Source organism: Bufo bufo, chromosome 1 (assembly GCF_905171765.1).
Source record: "Bufo bufo chromosome 1, aBufBuf1.1, whole genome shotgun sequence".
In the NCBI taxonomy this organism is placed as follows: domain Eukaryota; kingdom Metazoa; phylum Chordata; class Amphibia; order Anura; family Bufonidae; genus Bufo; species Bufo bufo.
The window spans coordinates 45,377,306-45,388,796 of record NC_053389.1 but is presented as its reverse complement, the minus strand read 5'-3'; positions in this window follow the sequence as shown (position 1 = coordinate 45,388,796).

Sequence of the window (11,491 nt, the reverse complement as noted above, 5' to 3'; positions counted from 1 at the left end):
ACAGAAGACGATCAATTGGAGGAGGTGAGTTAATTATTTTTTAACCCTCATTGGCACTGCCCACTGCGCCACCAATGTTTATTATATTGAGGGGGGGCGCACTGCACCACCAATGTTTATTATATTGGGGGGGGGGCGCACTGCGCCACCAATGTTTATTATACTGGGGTGTTGGGGGGGGCGCACTGCGCCACCAATGTTTATTATACTGGGGTGTTGGGGGGGGCGCACTGCGCCACCAATGTTTATTATATTGAGGGGGGGCGCACTGCGCCACCAATGTTTATTATATTGGGGGGGGGCGCACTGCGCCACCAATGTTTATTATACTGGGGTGTTGGGGGGGGCGCACTGCGCCACCAATGTTTATTATACTGGGGTGTTGGGGGGGGGCGCACTGCGCCACCAATGTTTATTATATTGAGGGGGGGGCGCACTGCGCCACCAATGTTTATTATATTGGGGGGGCGCACTGCGCCACCAATGTTTATTATACTGGGGTGTTGGGGGGGCGCACTGCGCCACCAATGTTTATTATACTGGGGTGTTGGGGGGGGCGCACTGCGCCACCAATGTTTATTATATTGAGGGGGGGGCGCACTGCGCCACCAATGTTTATTATATTGGGGGGGGCGCACTGCGCCACCAATGTTTATTATATTGGGGGGGGCGCACTGCGCCACCAATGTTTATTATATTGAGGGGGGCGCACTGCGCCACCAATGTTTATTATACTGGGGTGTTGGGGGGGCGCACTGCGCCACCAATGTTTATTATATTGGGGGGGGCGCACTGCGCCACCAATGTTTATTATATTGGGGGGGCGCACTGCGCCACCAATGTTTATTATATTGAAGGGGGGCGCACTGCACCACCAATGTTTATTATATTGGGGGGGGGCGCACTGCGCCACCAATGTTTATTATACTGGGGTGTTGGGGGGGGGCGCACTGCGCCACCAATGTTTATTATACTGGGGTGTTGGGGGGGGCGCACTGCGCCACCAATGTTTATTATATTGAGGGGGGGCGCACTGCGCCACCAATGTTTATTATATTGGGGGGGGGGCGCACTGCGCCACCAATGTTTATTATACTGGGGTGTTGGGGGGGGCGCACTGCGCCACCAATGTTTATTATACTGGGGTGTTGGGGGGGGGCGCACTGCGCCACCAATGTTTATTATACTGGGGTGTTGGGGGGGGCGCACTGCGCCACCAATGTTTATTATATTGAGGGGGGGCGCACTGCGCCACCAATGTTTATTATATTGGGGGGGCGCACTGCGCCACCAATGTTTATTATATTGGGGGGGGCGCACTGCGCCACCAATGTTTATTATATTGAGGGGGGCGCACTGCGCCACCAATGTTTATTATACTGGGGTGTTGGGGGGGCGCACTGCGCCACCAATGTTTATTATATTGGGGGGGCGCACTGCGCCACCAATGTTTATTATATTGGGGGGGCGCACTGCGCCACCAATGTTTATTATATTGGGGGGGCGCACTGCGCCACCAATGTTTATTATATTGGGGGGGCGCACTGCGCACAACGATGGGTTAGGAAAATTTCACAGCAGAGTGCGCATGCGCTGGGAGCCTCGCCGGCGGTTAGGGTAGGGAAAAATTATGGGCCAGTGCACAGGTGCGGTGATCGGATAGATGTTCTCAGCTGGACACCGGCCGACACTGCGCATGCGCTGGGAGCCTCACCAGCGGTTAGGGTAGGGGAAAAGCACTGGCCCGTACGTAATTTTTCCCTTCCCTAACCGCTGGTGAGGCTCCTGGCGCATGCGCACTCTGCTGTGAAACTTCCCTAACCTGTCGTTGTGCGCCTGCGCGGCGCTGCACACCTCCTCACGTCATGTCCGGTGCGACTGGAAGTGACGAGGGTAGGGAAATCTCACGAAGTAGGGAAGTATAACATTACACCGGCCTTTGGGGTGTGTGGGCTGGTAACTACTTGGTTGGATAGTCAGCCAGCCTATGCCATGATGCCAGCAACAAGCAGTGTTTTTTTTTTTTTTTTGGGGGGGGGGGGGGGCGCCACAAGGTTAGCTCGCACAGGGCGCCTGAACACCTAAGGTCGGCCCTGACTATAGGAGCTGGCAAATCCTTCATGACAAAACAAGAAATAATTTCAGCATGTGAATCACCCACCAGGGATGGACTGGGACAATAAAGTGGCCCTGGACTTCAGCCAGACCGGCCCACTGACCGGCCCACCAGGGGCGGAGCAAATAAAGGGGCGGGGCTCACATACATCCATTCAGCGGAGCAAATAGAGGGGCGGGGCTCACATCCATCCATTCATCAGAGCCGGGGGCGGAGCACCAGGAGGGGAGGGGCTCACATTCATTCAGCTGCGCTGGAGGGCGAAGCAGGAGGCGGGGCTCACATCCATCTATTCAGCTGAGCCGGGGGCGGGGCTAACATCTCTCTTCAGTCTATCAGGGCCTCGCTGATAACCGCCCCGCCCCCGTCTGGTAGTGATGCCGCCGCTGAGTGTACTGTGCGTGCAGGGGGGTCGTGCGGCCAGGGCCCCCTGATGGCGGCCCTGGCCGGCCCATAATTCGATCGGCCCACCGGGATTCTCCCGGTACTCCCGATGGCCAGTCCATCGCTGTCACCCACCCTTAAAGGGTTTCTATCACTTCGTTTCACCTATTTAGCTTTCAGACACTAGCGATCCGCTAGTGTCTGCTTTATCTAACCATCCTAATATAAGAGCTTATTGTCCTGCCGTTTAGCTAAAAAAAATAACTTATATAGATATGCAAATGAGCCTCTAGGTGCTATGGGGGCGTGATTAGCACCTAGAGGCTCCGTCTACCTTAACAAACTGCCGCCGCCCAGCGCGTCCCTCCAGCCCGCCCATCTCCTCCGGAATGCGATGCTCCTTGTGCGCGTCTGTATTCGGCGCATGCGCAGTGAATGTCTGACCGCTTCCCTGCTCAGACATCTCCACTGCGCCTGTTCCTCGGAGCACTATGACGTCATCGGCGCAGGCGCAGTGGAGATGTCTGAGCAGGGAAGCGATCAGACATTCACTGCGCATGCGCCGAATACGAGGAGCATCGCATTCCGGAGGAGATGGGCGGGCTAGAGGGACCCGCTCGGCGGCGGCAGTTTGTTAAGGTAGACGGAGCCTCTAGGTGCTAATCACGCCCCCATAGCACCTAGAGGCTCATTTGCATATCTATATAAGTTATTTTTTTAGCTAAACGGCAGGACAATAAGCTCTTATATTAGGATGGTTAGATAAAGCAGACACTAGCGGATCGCTAGTGTCTGAAAGCTAAATAGGTGAAACGAAGTGATAGAAACCCTTTAAGTGAATACCATGAACAATGTGAGTAAGGCTCCTTTGAGAAAGAGGGGAAGAATCAATTGCAAAAACACAAATCTCGTTCTCTAACGTGCAAGTACTTAGTCCCAGGCCTTGAAGAAAAAGAAAGTCAATTAGGTTTACCCCCGCACCACAATCAAGGAATATATCAACAAACACATTTTTTGACTCTAGCGCCACCATAGCTGAAAGGAGAAAACGGGAACTGCAGGGAGCTTGCATACCTGTCTGCTCCACCACACCATTCATACAACCAAGTGTGAGGGAAGTTTTTTTTCTCTTTTTTCTTTTTCTCTTCCACCTGTGATTTAACATGAGGACAAGAAAAAATAAAATGACCCCTCTTTCCACAAAAGAAACATAGATTGTGCACTTTTCTACAGTCTCTACTATCAGAATGGCAATATATCTGACCTAACTGCATGGGTTCCTCCCCTACCCCAGAGTTATAAGTAATATCACCCTGGGCAGTAGGAGAAACAAAACCACACGCGGGAGGAATCCCCTGCACAGAGGGACCCTTACACCTCTCTCTGATACGTCTATCCAACCGTATAGCCAAAGACATTGCATTCTCTAAAGTATCCGGATACTCATGAAAAGCCAGGGCATCCTTCAACCTTTCAGATAACCCCTGACAAAACTGACTACGTAACGCGGGGTCGTTCCACCCCGACTCAGTAGCCCACCTCCTAAACTCTGTGCAGTAACCCTCTGCAGTATGTTTACCCTGTAGTAAGTTACGCAATTTCGATTCTGCCATCGAGACCCGATCTGGGTCATCGTAAATCAATCCCAGGGCTTGGAAAAATTCCTCCACCGACCGGAGAGCCAGAGAACCGGGCGGCAGAAAAAAAGCCCAGGATTGCGCGTCCCCTTTAAGCAGAGACATGATGATACCAACCCTCTGATCTTCATTACCTGACAAAAATGGACGCAGTCGAAAGTACAATTTGCATGACTCTTTAAAGCGGAAAAAATCATCCGTACCCCCTGTAAATCTCTCGGGAAGAGCGACTTTAGGCTCCCCACCAATTTGACCTGTACCTGATGGCAGAAACCTCTGACACTGTGTGACCGAACTACGCAGATCAGCAACCTCTAGGGATAAACCCTGCATGCGGTCACTCAGTGCATCAATTAACGCCATCACAAAAGCGCTGAGTGATGGCAGTCACAGTATGGCGGATTATAATGTCACGGCGGGCGTGCACTCAGTATAACAGATAACGCACCAACCAGGCTCTGGGCGAGAGACAGGGGAAGGGTCACCTCCTAGCTAATCCCTGACCTCTTTCCCTGCACTGCTCAGCCCACTTACAGACCTTTAAGGTAGGTATGAGGTGTCCCCGTGCCTGGGCTGACAAAACCCTGAATTCCCTGAGATGGTGAAGTGGGAAATAGGAGCAGCCTGCTCGCACAGAACCAGGATGGGATAGATGACACAAAACAACCAAACTTGAAATAACACTTATCTTCCTGAGCTGGAGCAGACAGCCAACCTTTTTTTCTAGCTTCCAAGACCACAATGATGAATATAATCCGCTCAGGACACTGGGCTGAGGAGCTATTTAAACTAATGACTCCACCCAGTGCACCTGATGCGAGGCGGATCCAGCACGGCTCCAAAACAACCACTAAACTCGTGCTGCAATCCTGCCCGACCTCCGCACATCGTCAGAGTGGGGCATGACACTAAGCAGTTGCCGGAATTTACTTTCACTTTCGTCCTCGTGGAGTTTCACTTCCCCCCGCAGCAACGCTGACCCGTAGTAGCTAGCGCTGGCTGGATTTGTCTTTATCTCAGTAATGGGAGCCGAGCGCAGCACCTTAAAGATGACGACTGAACCGTCCACACTCGGCTTTGATGATATAGAAGCCAACAAGATTCTTTCACAAGTGACGCCTCCAGCAGAATTCCTGAACATTCCAACCTGTGAGTACAAGAAGAGAGGTTGGGAGAGGGAGTTTCGCAGATTAACCTCTTATGAACTGCATGCCAGTACTCTGGCTGAATATTGTAAGCTTAATAGGATCCCAAGAGGGCTGCGGGTCCACCTGCGCCCCACCTTCTTCCCAGAGGATACTGAATATAGGCGAGATTTTGAGAAAATCTTAAATAAATGTTCAAGGGATCTCATGCTATTAACCATCAACAGGATTCAGAGATCAATAGTGGAAATCAGAGAGCAGGTATCCAGTACAGAGAAGCAGCTTGAAGACGCTTTATCTTCAGAGGAATTTGTACAACTGAAGGAGACAGTGTATACCCATATTGCTACGTATAAGAAAGAAACAGAGGAAAAGAAACGTAACAGATTTTTGCGTGATAACGAGGACTATATCCTTAACAAGGTTTACAGATGGCAGGATACCTCATCCCAACCGCAATTTGGCTACAGGAGAGCTGGGAAACCAGGTCAACACTTCTCTTCCAGTTCTGGGAGCGAGTCGGCGGGCTCAGAGGAATCCCATCCTTTTTTTCGGAGAGGCGGTGGGCGCCCACAAGGAGGAGGCGGCGGGCAGGCCGCAAACACCGCAGGACAGAGCCTCCCGATGCAGACCTGCTCCCAGGTAAGACGGAATCACTTGTCATAAACTTGTCGTCTAAAAACATTGACCATGAACAGATGAGGGCTTTACAAAAAGGCCTTTCATTTAGTCCTACCATGGGATTTGACAGCTTTCAGTTAGATATTGACCTGCAACAGTTCTTTCGGAAGATCAGGCTCAAAGCTCACTTCTCCGAACCTAAAGAGATGGGCATCTCCAATAGAATTGTGAAAGAGGGGCAATTGAGCCTGAAGGACTTTGGTCTGAGAGTACGGTAAATAGAACCTTTATGCCGCCGAAAACATATCACCCTGTGGAGACGTATATACAGTTTGTTTCCAAAGAGATTGAAACTTTCCTACGGACGATTAAACAGAGTGATATGCATGTGTGTCATAATATTACTTTGAAAGAAAAAACAGCGCTCAGAGCATTAATGGAGGACAAAACGTTGGTCATACAGCCCGCCGATAAAGGCGGCTCCATAGTGATTATGGATAAGATAAATTATGCGAAAGAAGTGATGCGCCAATTGTCCAATGTTAATATATATGAAGCCTTACAATATGATCCAATTTTCAGTATAAAAGAAAAGATTAGGAAAGTGGTGAACCATTATGTAGAAAGAGGTGTGATTGATGAGCAACTACGTGACTTCTTGATTAAGCAGTCACCGATTACCCCAGTATTATACGTTTTACCTAAGGTGCATAAAACGCTGGTGGATCCGCCAGGCCGCCCTATGGTGGCTTCAGTGGATTCGGTGTTGTCACCACTTTCTATCACCTTGGAGAAAGCTCTTTTACGCCACTTATAAAGAACACGCGTTCCTTTATATTGGACACTACACATTTTTGGAAGATGATTGCTGACCTTCGTATGATCCCGGCTGAGAGCTGGCTGGTAACAATAGATGCTGTAAGCCTTTACACGTCTATTGGTCATGAGGAAGGCATTGAGGCTGTTGCAAAATTATTGAGAACTAGTGATTACTCAGAGATACAACAGGAATTTTTCTTGCAGATGTTGCGTTTGGTCCTATGTGAGAATTATTTCTTATTTGAAAATGTCTATTATTTACAGCGACGGGGAACCGCGATGGGATCGAATGTGGCCCCGCCCTACGCAAATGCATTTATGTCCACTTTAGAAGATCATTTTGTCTATAATAGTAATTTTTACCAAGAGAACATCATTATGTGGAAGAGATTTATAGACAATATTTTTTGCGTGTGGGCGGGGCCACATGAGATCCTATCCGGCTTCTTTGACCATCTGAACATGGTCTGTCAAGGTTTGAAATTCACTATGACTTGTGATAAGAAGAGAGTGAGCTTTCTTGATATGGTGGTGGTGAAGGATGATCAGGGCTATCTTTCCACTGATCTAGTAACATAGTACATAATACATACATAGTACATAAGGCCGAAAAAAGACATTTGTCCATCCAGTTCGGCCTGTCATCCTGAAAGTTGATCCAGAGGAAGGCAAAAAAAAACTGTGAGGTAGAAGCCAATATTCCTCACTTTAGGGTAATAAAAAATTCCTTCCCGACTCCAATCAGGCATCAGAATAACTCCCTGGATCAACGACCCCTCTCTAGTAGCTATAGCCTGTAATATTATTACACTCCAGAAATACATCCAGGCCCCTCTTGAATTCCTTTATTGTACTCACCATCACCACCTCCTCAGGCAGAGAGCTCCATAGTCTCACTGCTCTTACCGTAAAGAATCCTCTTCTATGTTTGTGTACAAACCTTCTTTCCTCCAGACGCAGAGGATGTCCCCTCGTCACAGTCCTGGGGATAGATAGATGATGGGAGAGATCTCTGTACTGACCCCTGATATATTTATACATAGTAATTAGATCTCCCCTCAGTCGTCTTTTTTCTAAAGTGAATAACCCTAATTTTGATAATCTTTCAGGGTACTGTAGTTACCCCATTCCAGTTATTACTTTAGTTGCCCTCCTCTGGACCCTCTCCAGCTCTGCTATGTCTGCCTTGTTTACAGGAGCCCAGAACTGTACACAGTACTCCATGTGTGGTCTGACTAGTGATTTGTAAAGTAGTAGGACTATGTTCTCATCACGGGCATCTATGCCCCTTCTGATGCAACCCATTATCTTATTGGCCTTGGCAGCAGCTGCCTGACACTAGATTTTGAAGCTTAGTTTGCTGTTTATTAAAATTCCTAGGTCCTTTTCCATGTCAGTGTTACCGAGTGTTTTACCATTTAGTATGTACAGGTGACTTGCATTATTCCTTCCCATGTGCATAACCTTACATTTATCAGTGTTAAACCTCATCTGACACTTATCTGCCCAAGCCTCCAATCTATCCAGATCCCTCTGTAGCAGTATACTGTCCTCTGTAGTATATATATATATATACAGTATACTGTCCTCTGCAGTGTGTGTATATATACAGTATACTGTCCTCTGTAGTGTGTGTATATACAGTATACTGTCCTCTGTAGTATATATACAGTATACTGTCCTCTGTAGTATATATACAGTATACTGTCCTCTTCAGTGTTAATTATTTTACACAGTTTAGTGTCATCTGCAAAAATTGATATTTTACTATGCAAGCCTTCTACAAGATCATTAATAAATATATTGAACAGAATAGGGCCCAATACTGACCCCTGAGGTACTCCACTAGTGACAGTGACCCAATCTGAGTATGTACCGTTAATAACCACCCTCTGTTTTCTATCATTGAGCCAGTTACTTACCCACGTTTTCTCCCAGTCCGAGCATTCTCATTTTATATACTAACCTTTTATGTGGTACAGTGTCAAATGCTTTGGAGAAGTCCAGATACACGACATCCATTGATTCGCCGCGGTCAAGTCTAGAACTTACCTCCTCATAGAAACTGATTAAATTAGTTTGACATGACCGATCCCTCACGAAGCCATGCTGATATGGAGTTATTTGCTTATTTCCGTTAAGATGCTCTAACATAGCATCTCTCAGAAAACCTTCAAACAGTTTACCCACAACAGATGTTAAACTTACCGGCCTATAGTTTCCAGGCTCTGTTTTTGGACCCTTTTTGAATATTGGCACCACATTTGCCATGCGCCAATCCTGTGGGACATTCCCGGTCAGTATAGAGTCCACAAATATCAGAAATAAGTGTCTGGCTATGACATTACTTTATTCCCTTAGGATACGGGGGTGTATGCCATCCGGTCCTGGCGATTTGTCTATTTTAATCTTTTTAAGTCGCTGATGTACTTCTTCCTGGGTCAGACAGGACACTTTTAATGGGGAATTTATTTCAACATTCAGCCTTTTATCTGACAGTTTTTTTCCTCAGTGAATACATTGGAGAAAAAAATATTTAACAGCTTTGCTTTCTCCTCGTCGCTCTCTGCGACTCCCCCCTCATTACTCTTTAAAGGGCCGACACTTTCAGATTTATACTTTTTAACATTTATATAATTGAAGAACATTTTAGGGTTAGTTTTATTCTCTTTGGCAATTAATCTCTCGGTCTCTAGTTTGGCCGCTTTTATTTGTCTTTTACATGTTCTATTTTTTTCCTTCTGTGCTTTTGCTTCTGTGCTACCCTCCTGTTTTAGTGATTTTATATGCTTTCTTTTTGTCATTTATTGCTTTCTTTACAGTTCTGTTTATCCACATTGGTTTCTTTTTGTTCCTTAACCTTTTATTGCCATACGGTATGTACCTCTCACAATGAGATTTTAAGATGCTTTTAAAGATATCCTATTTTATGGCTGTATTTTTATTTGTGAGGACTTTATCCCATTTAGTTAGGCCTATGGCCTCTCTTAGTTGGCTAAATTTAGCTTTTTTGAAGTTTGGTATTTTTGTTCCTCCCTGTAGAAACGCTCTTTTGAATGATAATTGGAAGGTTATTACTTTATGGTCACTATTTCCCAGGTGTCCCCCGACCTGCACGTCTGTTCTTCTGTCAGGCCTATTGGTTAATACTAAGTCCAGTATGGCCGTCCTTCTACTCGGGTCCGGAACCAGTTGGGAGAGGTAATTGTCTTTGGTTATTGCCAAGAACCTTTATGACATATACAAGTTTCAGTTTCCCAGTCTATAACTGGGTAGTTGAAGTCCCCCATAATAACCACCTCATTATGATCTGCCGCCTCGTCTATCTCGTTTAGTAGTAGATTTTCTGTGGACTCTGGTATATTAGGTGGTTTATAGTAAACTCCTATTAGTAATTTATTGTTGTTTTTAGCTCCATGTATCTCTACCCACAGTGACTCCACATGTTCATGTCCCTCACTTATATCTTCACGGAGTGTGGGCTTTAGACAGGACTTTAAATAAAGGCAGACCCCCCCCCCCCCCCTCTCCGGTTTTGACGATCCTTTCTAAACAGACTGTAACCTTGTACATTAACAGCCCAGTCATAGCTATTATCCAGCCATGTCTCAGTTATTCCCACTGTCATAGCTATCATCCAGCCATGTCTCAGTTATTCCCACTGTCATAGCTATCATCCAGCCATGTCTCAGTTATTCCCACTATGTCATAGTCCTCCTCACACATCACTAATTCCAGTTCACCAGTTTTATTAGTCAGGCTTCTGGCATTAGTATACATACATTTGAGAGGTTTATGTATATTTTTTACCCTACACCTTTCCTTCTGAACTGTTCTAGTCCCTCCTTCTATTCCTCCCCCCAATCCCACTACCTTGCCCCCGGTCTCTATCTGCACTATCTTCCCATCCTGTAACGTAATTACCCTCCCCCCCAGTCCCTAGTTTAAACACTATTTAGGACATCTATTTAGGAAAGAAACAGATAAAAACAGTATTCTGCATTTCTCTAGTGCTCATCCACCCTCACTTAAAAAGGCAATCCCACGAGCTCAATTTCAGAGGATTAAGCGTATAGTCTCTGATTCAGAGACACAGTGTCACCGCCAGTTCTGTGAGAAGATCTGGCAGACGTTCTTCTCTACCTCTTGTATGATGTTCTTTGTTTTGGTTTCACTTTCTCATCTCCTTTCCATCTGCCAGGTGTCACCTATTTCGACTAATTGTCTTCCTTTTTAATCCCTCCCATACTGCCTCACTTTGCGGTTTATACTACTTCCTGGATGAAGTGTTCACTGCTGGAGGCTGCTTCTGCTGTTTGTTCAGATAAGTCATTTACTTTATTGTGTTTCCTTGCTGGCTTGATTCTAGGTGACCCTGATTCCGTCCCTATTAAGTGCAGGGAGCCGGTGGTCGTGTCCCCTCACTATTATAGGGTTTTCAGGTGTCACACAGTATTAGGTACGCGGGCATTCAATCGTCTACCATACAGACCCTTGCATGTGCATAGCAGTCAGGGAGAGCTCTTAGGGTTTTATAGGGCTCACCTATAAGCTCCTCAGTTTGGGATCAAGCCAGTCGCTCGTTTATTTATATGTTCCAGCTATCTGCTAACTTCATCCGTGACACACAGGACCTGAGGCTAGATGAGATGACTGATAGATTTGAGAAAAGGGGTTATCCTAGGTCTATACTTGATAGGATGAGATTAGATCTTTCCTCTCAAAACCTACATAAATTCCATCAGTATAATGCACATTTAGATAATGTG